The 12,500-nt window shown below is 48.9% G+C and overlaps 1 protein-coding gene across 1 annotated transcript in view; it reads left to right on the plus strand.

Annotated features, from left to right (window-relative positions):
• LOC143282496 (opioid-binding protein/cell adhesion molecule homolog) overlaps nt 1–12,500 on the plus strand; it is a 333,888-nt gene that overhangs the window by 192,795 nt on the left and 128,593 nt on the right. The window lies entirely within an intron of this gene.

A 12,500-nucleotide genomic window follows, 5' to 3' on the forward strand; every position in this document is an offset into this window, starting at 1 on the left:
ATCTGCCAAGCAGATGCCTGACCAGCTGCGTAACCGAACGCGCTTAGTCAGACCTTGAGAAAAAAAAAGTGAATAAATAATAGATAAGCGTACATAAATAAGTCAATAAATAAATAAATAAATAATATTATACTATATAAAAAAGGGGTAATAATAATAATAAATAAATACAGAAATAAAGAAATAGATAAATAAATAAGACAACAATGATGATAAATAAGCAAATGAATGTAAAACATGAAGACACACATTCACACATACACCCACACATGCATAACAGATATGCACCAAACATGCAGTTTCACAGATATGAAAGCACAGTCAAACACACATAAACGTACATGAGCCCCAACACACACACACACACACACCACACAAACATTACCCTGCACCTCCTCTACCCCCCTCCTCCACGCACTCATTTCTAGGCTACGTATCGCAGCTTCCACGGCACACACACACACACACACACACACACACACACAGATAAACGACAACAAAACATGAGAAAACAGATGCCTCGTCTTCGCATAAACCCAACACACTGAACGGGTCTTGATAACCAAGCCTACTGTTTGTGTGGTGGTGGTGGTGGTGTGTCCATCGAGATCGATGATGACCATCGTTGTCATAAGGATGGGGGATGGGGGATGGGGGGAGGGTGGTGGTGGGGTGGGGGGAAGGATGCTCATGAATCTATCTGTGAGTGCGCAGATGGCTGAATAGTCCAATCTGCGCACGAAATGTTCGCTGACAGTTGGGGCAGACAAAGACAGGCATATCATTGTCAGGGAGCTTGTTTGCCCATGACTTTCTGGCCTGCCTCTTCTCAACAGCTGCAGCAGTCCTGTTGGCCTTGCACAACCTGGCGCCTTTGTGCACAGCAGCGCGCCATTTGTCACGGTCCACTGCAGATTCCTCCCAGGAGTCAGGGTTGATATCAAACGCTTTCAGAGAGACTTTCAGAGTATCTCTGAAGCGCTTCTTCTGACCTCCGTGTGATCTCTTCCCTTGTTGCAGCTCGCCATAGAAGAGCCTTTTGGGGAGCCGATGGTCTGGCATGCGCGCCACGTGTCCAGCCCAGCGAAGCTGGGACTGCATCAGGATGGTGAAGATGCTGGGAAGAGTGGCTTTTGCGAGCACCTCTGTGTCTGGGGTCCTGTCTTGCCACTTGATGTTCAGTAGCTTCCTGAGGCATGTTGTGTGGAAGTGGTTCAGCTTCTTGGCATGTCGTTGGTACACTGTCCAAGTTTCGCAGGCGTACAGTAGTGTGGGGAGAACTACTGCTCTGTAGACCTTTAGCTTGGTCTCAAGACTAATGCCTCTTCACTGTTTGTGTAAAACACCAACGTAGACTGCAATGTTTCTTTAGCCCATTTCTCCTTAAATATAAAAAAAAAACTGTATCCTTTTCATTGTAACACTGTCAACCAGTTTGGTCCTGAGCATATTGCTCCAGGTGGGTTGGGTATGACTCTCTACATGTTATTCTGTTTTTTTTTTTATCATGCAGTCTGTGAATCTTATTGCCAGATGACTTTACATAATTATGGTGCCGTTTTTTTTTTTTAAATGCAGTCTGTAAATCTCTTGTCATGTGATTCTACATAATCATGGTGCCGGTTTTTTTGGGTTTTTTTCATGCAGTCTGTAAATCTCTTTTCACGTGACTCTCTACTTACGGTGCCGGTTTTTGGGTGTGTTTTTTTCATGCAGTCTGTGAATCTCTTGTCACGTGACTCTCTACATATGGTGCCGGTTTTTTTTCATGCAGTCTGTGAATCTCTTGTCACATGACTGTCTACATATGGTGCCGGTTTTTTTTCATGCAGTCGGTGAATCTCTTGTCACGTGACTCTCTACATAATGGTGCCGGTTTTTTTTTCATGCAGTCTGTGAATCTCTTGTCACGTGACTCTCTACATATGGTGCCGGTTTTTTTTTTCATGCAGTCTGTGAATCTCTTGACACGTGACTCTCTACATAATGGTGCCGGTTTTTTTTTCATGCAGTCTGTGAATCTCTTGTCACGTGACTCTCTACATATGGTGCCGGGTTTTTTTTTCATGCAGTCTGTGAATTTCTTGTCACGTGACTCTCTACATAATGGTGCCGGTTTTTTTTTTTTCATGCAGTCTGTGAATGTCTTGCCAAGCGTGCTTTTGTTTTCTTGTGTCTCCACAGAGGTACACACAGACCCCGATCAGGAACACTGAAGGCCTGCATCCTGGGGGTCCCGTGACTTTGATCCTGACGTCACAGCCATGATGATAACCATCAGTGGGATGGATGATCGCTGTTGCGGCTGCTGCTGCCGGGCGCAATAGCCGAGTGGTTAAAGCGTTGGACTTTCAATCTGAGGGTCCCGGGTTCGAATCACGGTGACGGCGCCTGGTGGGTAAAGGGTGGAGATTTTTTACGATCTCCCAGGTCAACATATGTGCAGACCTGCTTTGTGCCTGAACCCCCTTCGTGCGTGTGTATATGCAAGCAGAAGATCAAATACGCACGTTAAAGATCCTGTAATCCATGTCAGCGTTCGGTGGGTTATGGAAACAAGAACATACCCAGCATGCACACCCCCCGAAAACGGAGTATGGCTGCCTACATGGCGGGGTAAAAACGGTCATACACGTAAAAGCCCACCCGTGTGCATACGAGTGAACGCAGAAGAAGAAGAAGAAGAAGAAAAAGAAGAAGCTGTTGCGGCTGCTGCTGCTGATCCTTCTTTTCCTCTTCTTTATTCTCTTTGCTGCTGCTGCTGCTGCTGTGACTCTTTTGTACCATCTCCACTACTTGTTATTTCTGTTGTGGTTACGACTGCTAACTATTACTGTCATAGATTTACTGCTTCTATTGTTTCTGCTGTTGTTGTGACTACTGCTGCTGCTACTATGACTATGACTATCGCTACTTTGCCACTTCTGTATCTGTTGTGACTGCGACTATAATTGTACATCACTATCGATGCTATTCTATTTCTCTTGCTGTTGTTGTGACTGCTACTACTGCTACTACTACTACTACTAGTCTTAGTCACTAGTATGCTACTTCTACTGTTGCAGTCAATGTTACTATCACAATCATGATCGCAACTACGCTTTCTTCTGTTGTTGTGACTTTCGTAGCTGTTACTGCCATCCCAAAACTGTTACTACTATTGCTACTGCTGTTTATGCATATTTTTTTCTTCTCTCCCCGAGGAGAGAAATGACTCAGAAGCAGCCTTCGGAGGCAGCCGTCACATCCGTTTGCCATGCGACAATTTCAGATTGTAAAGACCGTCCACTTCGATGCTTCTTTAACCCTCAGAAAAGACAATACGGCGAGCCCTGGGGAAGCTCCTTCCTCCTCCAAAATTAATTTAGCTGCCCCCGGGGAGAGAGAGAGAGAGAGAGAGAGAGAGAGAGAGAGAGAGAGAGAGTGGAAGCAGGCGATATTGAAAGCCGCCCACCCACCCCCCCACCCCCTTCACCCCTCCCACCCTGCTCACGCTGCCATTAGGTAAACAGCTTGAAGTGTCAACACTGCCCGCTCTCCCCCACTTCACGTTTCTGTTCTGTCGCAAAATTGGTCGTCTTCTCCCTCATCTTTGCCCGTGTAATCCAAACACACACCTTTCGCCATCTCTGTCTCTCCCTGAGCCAACCAACTCCCTCCCCTCCCCGCACCCTCTCCCCCCCCCCCCGCCTCCCCCCCCCCCACACACACTCACACACCCTCCCCATTCTAAGCTATTTTCGTGGCGCAAAAGCAGCTACAAGAAATGGGAATTGCGTCTCCAGGATTGAAATCGGTCGCCAGAATATTTTGCAACCGGCAACAGGTCAATTATTGGGATGGAAAAGAAAGAGAAGAAGAAAAAAGGGAAAAAAGGGGGAAAAAAGAAAAAAAAGAAAAAGAAAAAGAAACGAATGAAAGAGTGCAATCAAAATCTGGGGCAAAGACAGCTGTTTACAGTAAGACTACCACACTATTTGTATCAATTTGTGTCTCATTATTTGATTCATCGTGACCTTTTCTTTCGGGGGATGGGGGTTAGGTGGGGGTGGGGGGTGATTAGGCGTATTCATTACGGCAGCAACAAAGATTATGCCTGGAATGTATAGCGCACGTCAATCTAAGCATCTCATAGTTTGAAGTTCTTCTGTCAATCTTGGCTTTCTTTCACTTTTTTTAAAATAATTTTTTATATTATTTGTAACTGTGCGAAATGTTACTCTGAGGTGTTGACCGACCCTCTCAATGTTTACCAGTCATTCCCGCAGAAGTGTCCCTGTCCACGCAAGACTGTATCATTTTTCCGCTAAGAACATGATCATTATGATGATGATGATGATGATAGTGATGATAATACTAGCAATTATAACAACAACAAGACCAAGAACAAGAACAACATGAACAACACTACTACTACTTCTACTACCACTATTACTGATAATGATAATAATGATAAATGATAGATAATGATAATAATAACAATAACAATGATGATAATAATGATAATAATAACAATAACAATATTGATAGAAATGTAGTAATTTCATATTTTGAAATGATGAGAGACGAATACTATTAATAATAAGAATCATTTCTGCATGTGACATATCCTTCTGCCTTTTTTTTTCTCTCACTTTCTTTGTCTTCTCTCGTCCTTACAACCCACACAGCAAACCATGCAACACGAGTTATATTAGGATTTTCCGTTCCGATAAGGGAGCATGATACGTTAGCAGAGATCAGGCCCACCAAAAAGGATTTGCCCACCGCCTCAGCAAGCAGATGTCCCTCGCTATCCTGAATGTGTCTTCCTTGTTCTATCTATCGCCCCCGCCCCCGCCCCCCCCCCCCCCCCCCCCCCCCCGTCCCCCACGCCCTCTCCCCGCTCCCCTCCCTTCACACACACACACACACTGTGATGCGTCGCTGTCATCCCACACCCCCACCCCAACCAGCTCCAGTTAATTATTCATCACATACACCACCTTTACCTCTCCCGTAGTAAATCAGCTAATGTTTCTATCGTCTAGCAAGCCATTTTCATGGGACAAGGACACAATAAATTCAATCTGCTGCGCTCAGAAAAAAGCCATCAGCCAAATAGATCTGGCAGGAAAGGCAATAGCAAAAACGATATGTCCTGGAAGTATTTTATTATTATTATTTTTTATTTCATTCTTTTAATTTTGGTGTGTTTGTTTTTTTTTTAAACGAAGCTCATCGATTCGATCACAATTTACATGTTCGTTTTGCAAGTCCGCTTCGACGATGATTGAAAAGGAACCAGCTATTTTGCGTGGTGATATTCTGCTTCTGACAGCCTTCTCTGGCACGAAGCTTCTGTCTTATTCCCCCCCCCCCCCACCCCTCCCCGACCCCCCAACACCCCACGCCCTCCCTCCCCCACGCTCCCCCCCCACCCCCTCTCCCCAACCCCCCTATAATTAATCTGTGACGGCGGAACTGGCTTGCTTTGTATAAAACGACAGTTTGATATGGCATGCTGCTTGTTTTTTTCTTTTTCTCTTCTCATTTCTTTGTTACATATTTAATTTTTTATTTGGAAATATATTTCATTTGCAGAATGTAGTGCGAATAACGGTAGCTTTTCTATGGTTTTCTTTTTTTCTTTTTTCTTTCCCTTCTCTTCCTTATCTTATTTTTGTTTTTCTTTCTTTCTTTCTTTTTTTCTTTCTTTCTTTTTTTTCATTCTTTCTTTCTTCCTTCCTTTGCTGTCTTTCTTTTTTCTTTCTTTCTTTCTTTTCTTTCTCGCTCTTGGTGTGTGCCCAGTATAAACCCATACGTGAATTGTACATTCCAGAAAAAAAATACTATGTCTGTCCAAACGCGTTCAAATTAACTTTGCTTCTTTCCGATTCAAGATTAAGTTTACCCACTCGTACTCGCTTTATTTCTGTCTAAAGCGTTTGCTCTCGGAAAGCAATTGACCCAAAATGGTTGAACACACATGAATATGTTTGACATTTTTGTCTGTCCACATGCACTTGTGTGTGTGTGTGTGTGTGTGTGTGTGTGTGTGTGTGTGTGTGTGTGTGTGTGTGTGTGTGTGTGTGTGTGTGTGTGTGTGTGTGTGTGTGTGTGTGTGTGTGTGTGTGTGTGTGTTTGGCGTGATAGTTGTTTAAAAGTATATTGCTGCCATTGCCGGTTTGAAATCATGTATAAGACAAATGATATGATGTAGATATCCATGCGGTGTGTGTGTGTCTGTCTGTCTATAATTCTCAGTCTGTGTGTCTGTCTGTCTGTGTGTCTGTCTGTCTGTGTGTCTCAGTGTGTCTGTCTATCAGTGTCTGTCTGTCTGTGTGTCTGTGTGTGGGTCTGACTGTCTATCAGTCTCAGTCTCTGTGTGTGTGTGTGTGTGTGTGTGTGTGTGTGTGTGTGTGTGTGTGTGTGTGTAGGCGCACGCACACGCGTTCCAACGTATGTTGTTGATTCTAATGTGAATGAATTGATCTGTACGTTCCATGAATTGCTCCAACCCCTCTTTTGGGTCAAGCAAACATGCATGTTTCACCTGTGTTTAACTTGTGTTTCATACTGTCTGTACAATTGTCCCTGTGCCCCCTACCTCCAACTCCCCGATCACCCGACCCCCACCCCCTTGACACGGGCAAAATTTGCCTGGCCATTAAAATGTTCGAGTTCGAGTTCGAGTTCTATCTCGCTCTTGATAACGCGACTAGGAATGCTTTGTTAATGGAAATATACATTCACTTTTTTTTTTTTTTTTTTTTTTTGCTGCCCCGTCATCTGCACCGTTTCAGTGGCATTACTCCCACGCCGCTCATTTAGATTCCCCCATACACGGCCACACCCGGGTTTGTCCGTCGTAGTTCCAGCGTCGGCAGTCCACAGGGAACCATCGATGTTAGGTCGCCAGGAGGCCACACACCAGAGGAGACCCTGCACTGATGCTGAGTCACTTTGGTGGTGTTCAGTGGTGCTTGTTCTGTTTTAACGTACTTAGGACACCACCTACTAAGCCCCCTACTAACGACAATAATGGCTTAGTCGCGGAGCCAGACTAAGTGAGCGTCCCTCCCAAAGTGGAGACCGCCACCACGTCCCTCAAACAACAGCCCTCCATGAATCTGCCGACACTGACGACATTGACAGGACTCACCCCAAGCACGGAAGTGGAGGGGTATCGAAACTGAGGTCACCATTAAAGCAGGGCATGAAAGGCTACAGACTTTGAGACTATTTTGTTTATATTGATGATGATGAAGAAGGATGATGATGACGATGACGATGACAATGTTGCTATGGAGGTCCATTTTGGTTTGGGACTGCGTGACAAGGCTGTACTCTACGCTTCCTGTCATAATGATATCCCGGCGTTAACCAGGCCCGAGAGATACAGACACTTGCAGTGTTGGTCAGGTAATTTGAGCAACACACCCAAAGACACACCCTTGAAGTGGATGACACTTGACTGTGTGGTCCCAGTCTCCCCTTTTAAGCCCACAGCACACTCAACTCTGGGTAGGAGCCGGCCACGGGCCGAAAAACCCACGTCCGCTGGGATTCGAACCCGCGTCCTTCCAGCTGTCAGACCGCGACGCTAACCACTTCGCCACGGGGGCTGGTAAATATACATTCACTTGGTATGGATACATTTTCCGGTATCATAATCTGTTGCTCACACGTTTGCACGGTCACTCATTCTGTCATTTTTATGTTTATAAGAGAGAGAGAGAGAGGAGGGGTTGGGTGGGGGAAGTGAGGGGGGAGAAAGAGAGAGGGGGACAGAGGGGGGGGAAAGAGAGGGGAGAGAGGGAGAGAGAGAGAGAGGGAAAGAGAGAGAGGGAGAGAGAGGGGAGAGAGGGGGGAGAAAGAGAGGGTGGAGAGAGAGAGAGAAAGAGAGAGAGAAAAAAAAGAAAAACGAGGGGAAGAGATTGAGGGGTTGGGGGGGTGTACAGACAGAGAGGGGGTGGGGGGGAGAAGGGAGAGAGAGAGAGAGAGAGAGAGAGAGAGAGAGAGAGAGAGAGAGAGAGAGAGAGAGAGTCCCATTTCAAAGCTCTACGTCTGAGGTGGCGAGAGAGAGAGAGAGAGAGAGAGAGAGAGAGAGAGAGAGAGAGAGAGAGAGAGAGTCCCACTTTAAATCTCTACGCCTGAGAGAGAGAGAGAGAGAGAGAGAGAGAGAGAGAGAGAGACAGAGAGACAGAGAGAGACAGAGAGAGACAGAGAGAGAGAGACAGAGAGACAGACAGAGAGACAGAGAGAGACAGAGAGAGACAGAGAGAAGAAGTTTCAAGAGTCCCGTTTGAAATCTCTGTCAACTTCCTTTCTTGTTTCTTTATTCTCTCTTTTCCCGTCCTTTTGTCATCCGGTGAATGACCCACTTCTGTCGGTTTTTTTTTTTTTTGTTTCTTGTTTCCAGTTACTCTCCTGTCAACAGTCAAGATCAAATTCTCAAAGTAGAACAAAAACAACAACAACAACAACAGCAACAACAGCAAAAAGCGCAAGATTTATGATGGCTTCCTTATAACTGAGACTGCTTATGAAAAGTGACACTGTTGTTTTTTTATGGACAGGTTCATCTGGTATTTGTTTCAAGGTCGTTCGAGAAACGCGTCGAAGTACATGCGATCAGTTACACAAGTTTGATCGGCAATGCTTGTGACTTGGGAAACGTGACCTGTGTGTCATGACGTTTCACCAAGGTGGTGGTGTTGTTTTTGTTTCCTGTTTGCTTTAAAGCCTGAACCGGACTATAAATGGCGGGCGATTTGAATCAAGCCAGTTTCTCACCAGAGTCTGACACTGTGACGTCGGTGAAGGTTTATTCAAAATAAAAGCCTAATAAAGCTACGGTTTGGCTTCATTTATGGCAGAGAGCGAGATTTGCCTAGCAGCTTCCAATCTAGACCTGAATTGACTTTGGAAAGTACAAAATGTGTCAGCTACACGTAATACAAAATTTGAATGCAGAGAAAAGGGGCGGAGCTAGAACCGAAACCTTGCTCTCGGGAGTTAAGAAGAACTGAGACAAAACTGGCTTGCTTTTTTTTTTTTTTTTTTTAAACACGAGAGACGACTGCAAAATGTTGACCCATGTTAGATCCCTACTTTTTATTTTTTTTTTAATTTTTTTTTTTTACTTTACTTTCTTTCTCTGGTGGCAGAATGGTTCAGACGCCAATCTGTCAATACAGTGTCCGTGAAGGTCTGGGTTCGACTCCCGCTGTCGCCCTCTGGCCCAACATTTGACTGGAAAATCAAACTGAGCGTCTAGTCATTCGGATGAGACGATAAAGTGCAGCACGCACATTGCGCACTGAAAAAAAAAGAACCCATGGCAACAAAAGTGTTCTCTTCTCATAAATTCTGTAGAAAAAAAAATCATCGTCTCATCCGAATGACTAGCGTCCAGACCACCACTCACAGTCCCAGTGGGGTGGGCGGGGGGCGGGGGCGAGGGCGGGGGCCGGGAGGGGGTGTGTGAAAATAGTTACTGGCCAGTGTGGGATTCGATTCCATGCGCTCACATTCTCTCACTTCCACTGGGCCCCTGACCCATCATCTCCCCTTGCAAGTTGCCCATGTAGTGTCCCTGTCACCCACGCCCATCCCATGTAGTGTCCCTGTCACCTCCCATCCCATGTAGTGTCCCTGTCACCCCCCATCCCATGTAGTGTCCCTGTCACCCCCCCATCCCATGTAGTGTCCCTGTCATCCCCCATCCCATGTAGTGTCCCTGTCATCCCCCCATCCCATGTAGTGTCCCTGTCACCCCCCATCCCATGTAGTGTCCCTGTCACCCCCCCCCCCCATCCCAGGTAGTGTCCCTGTCACCTCCGATCCCATGTAGTGTCCCTGTCACCCCCCATCCCATGTAGTGTCCCTGTCAGCCCCCATCCCATGTAGTGTCCCTGTCACCACCCATCCCATGTAGTGTCCCTGTCACCCCCCTCCCCCCATCCCATGTAGTGTCCCTGTCATCCCCCATCCCATGTAGTGTCCCTGTCACCCCCCCCCCATCCCATGTAGTGTCCCTGTCATCCCCCATCCCATGTAGTGTCCCTGTCACCCCCCATCCCATGTAGTGTCCCTGTCATCCCCCATCCCATGTAGTGTCCCTGTCACCCCCCATCCCATGTACTGTCCCTGTCAGCCCCCCATCCCATGTCGTGTCCCTGTCAACCCCCATCCCATGTAGTGTCCCTGTCAGCCCCCATCCCATGTAGTGTTCCTGTCACCCCCCCATCCCATGTAGTGTCCCTGTCACCCCCCATCCCATGTAGTGTCCCTGTCACCCCCCCACCCCATGTAGTGTCCCTGTCACCCCCTCCCCCCATCCCATGTAGTGTCCCTGTCATCCCCCATCCCATGTAGTGTCCCTGTCATCCCCCCATCCCATGTAGTGTCCCTGTCATCCCCCCATCCCATGTAGTGTCCCTGTCACCCCCCCATCCCATGTAGTGTCCCTGTCATCCCCCATCCCATGTAGTGTCCCTGTCACCCCCCATCCCATGTCGTGTCCCTGTCATCCCCCATCCCATGTAGTGTCCCTGTCACCCCCCATCCCATGTAGTGTCCCTGTCACCCCCCATCCCATGTAGTGTCCCTGTCATCCCCCATCCCATGTAGTGTCCCTGTCACCCCCCTCCCCCATCCCATGTAGTGACCCTGTCACCCACGCCCATCCCATGTAGTGTCCCTGTCACCCACGCCCATCCCATGTAGTGTCCCTGTCACCCCCCTCCCCCATGTAGTGTCCCTGTCACCCCCCTCCCCCATGTAGTGTCCCTGTCACCCCCATCCCATGTAGTGTCCCTGTCACCCCCCCATCCCATGTAATGTCCCTGTCATACCCCCCCCATCCCATGTAGTGTCCCTGTCACCCCCATCCCATGTAGTGTCCCTGTCATACCCCCCCATCCCATGTAGTGTCCCTGTCATACCCCCCCCCCCCCATCCCATGTAGTGTCCCTGTCATCGCCCATCCCATGTAGTGTCCCTGTCACCCCCCCATCCCATGTAGTGTCCCTGTCACCCCCATCCCATGTAGTGTCCCTGTCATCCCCTCCCCCATCCCATGTAGTGTCCCTGTCACCCCCCCCATCCCATGTAGTGTCCCTGTCACCCCCCATCCCATGCAGTGTCCCTGTCATCCCCCATCCCATGTAGTGTCCCTGTCACCCCCCATCCCATGTAGTGTCCCTGTCACCCCCCATCCCATGTAGTGTCCCTGTCATCCCCTCCCCCATCCTATGTAGTGTCCCTGTCATCCCCCCATCCCATGTAGTGTCCCTGTCACCCCCCCATCCCATGTAGTGTCCCTGTCACACACCCCCATCCCATGTAGTGTCCCTGTCACACCCCCATCCCATGTAGTGTCCCTGTCATCCCCCCCGTCCTATGTAGTGTCCCTGTCACCCCCCCCATCCCATGTAGTGTCCCTGTCACCCCCCCATCCCATGTAGTGTCTCTGTCACCCCCCCATCCAATGTAGTGTCCCTGTCATCCCCCCATCCCATGTAGTGTCCCTGTCACCCCCCCATCCCATGTAGTGTCCCTGTCATCCCCCCATCCCATGTAGTGTCCCTGTCACCCCCCCATCCCATGTAGTGTCCCTGTCATCCCCCATCCCATGTAGTGTCCCTGTCACCCCCCCCATCCCATGTAGTGTCTCTGTCACCCCCCATCCCATGTAGTGTCCCTGTCACCCCCCATCCCATGTAGTGTCCCTGTCACCCCCCCCCCCCATCCCATGTAGTGTCCCTGTCACACCCCCATCCCATGTAGTGTCCCTGTCACCCCCCATCCCATGTAGTGTCCCTGTCACCCCCCCCATCCCATGTAGTGTCCCTGTCACCCCCCCCATCCCATGTAGTGTCCCTGTCACCCCCCCATCCCATGTAGTGTCTCTGTCACCCCCCCATCCAATGTAGTGTCCCTGTCATCCCCCCATCCCATGTAGTGTCCCTGTCACCCCCCCATCCCATGTAGTGTCCCTGTCATCCCCCATCCCATGTAGTGTCCCTGTCACCCCCCCATCCCATGTAGTGTCTCTGTCACCCCCCCATCCCATGTAGTGTCCCTGTCACCCCCCATCCCATGTAGTGTCCCTGTCACCCCCCCCCATCCCATGTAGTGTCCCTGTCACACCCCCATCCCATGTAGTGTCCCTGTCACCCCCCATCCCATGTAGTGTCCCTGTCACCCCCCCATCCCATGTAGTGTCCCTGTCACCCCCCATCCCATGTAGTGTCCCTGTCACCCCCCCCATCCCATGTAGTGTCCCTGTCACCCCCCCATCCCATGTAGTGTCTCTGTCACCCCCCCATCCTATGTAGTGTCCCTGTCATCCCCCCCATCCCATTTAGTGTCCCTGTCACCCCCCCCCCATCCCATGTAGTGTCCCTGTCATCCCCCATCCCATGTAGTGTCCCTGTCACCCCCCCATCCCATGTAGTGTCTCTGTCACCCCCCATCCCATGTAGTGTCCCTGTCACCCCCCCCCCCAATCC

This window comes from Babylonia areolata, chromosome 5 (assembly GCF_041734735.1).
Source record: "Babylonia areolata isolate BAREFJ2019XMU chromosome 5, ASM4173473v1, whole genome shotgun sequence".
Classification (NCBI taxonomy): domain Eukaryota; kingdom Metazoa; phylum Mollusca; class Gastropoda; order Neogastropoda; family Buccinidae; genus Babylonia; species Babylonia areolata.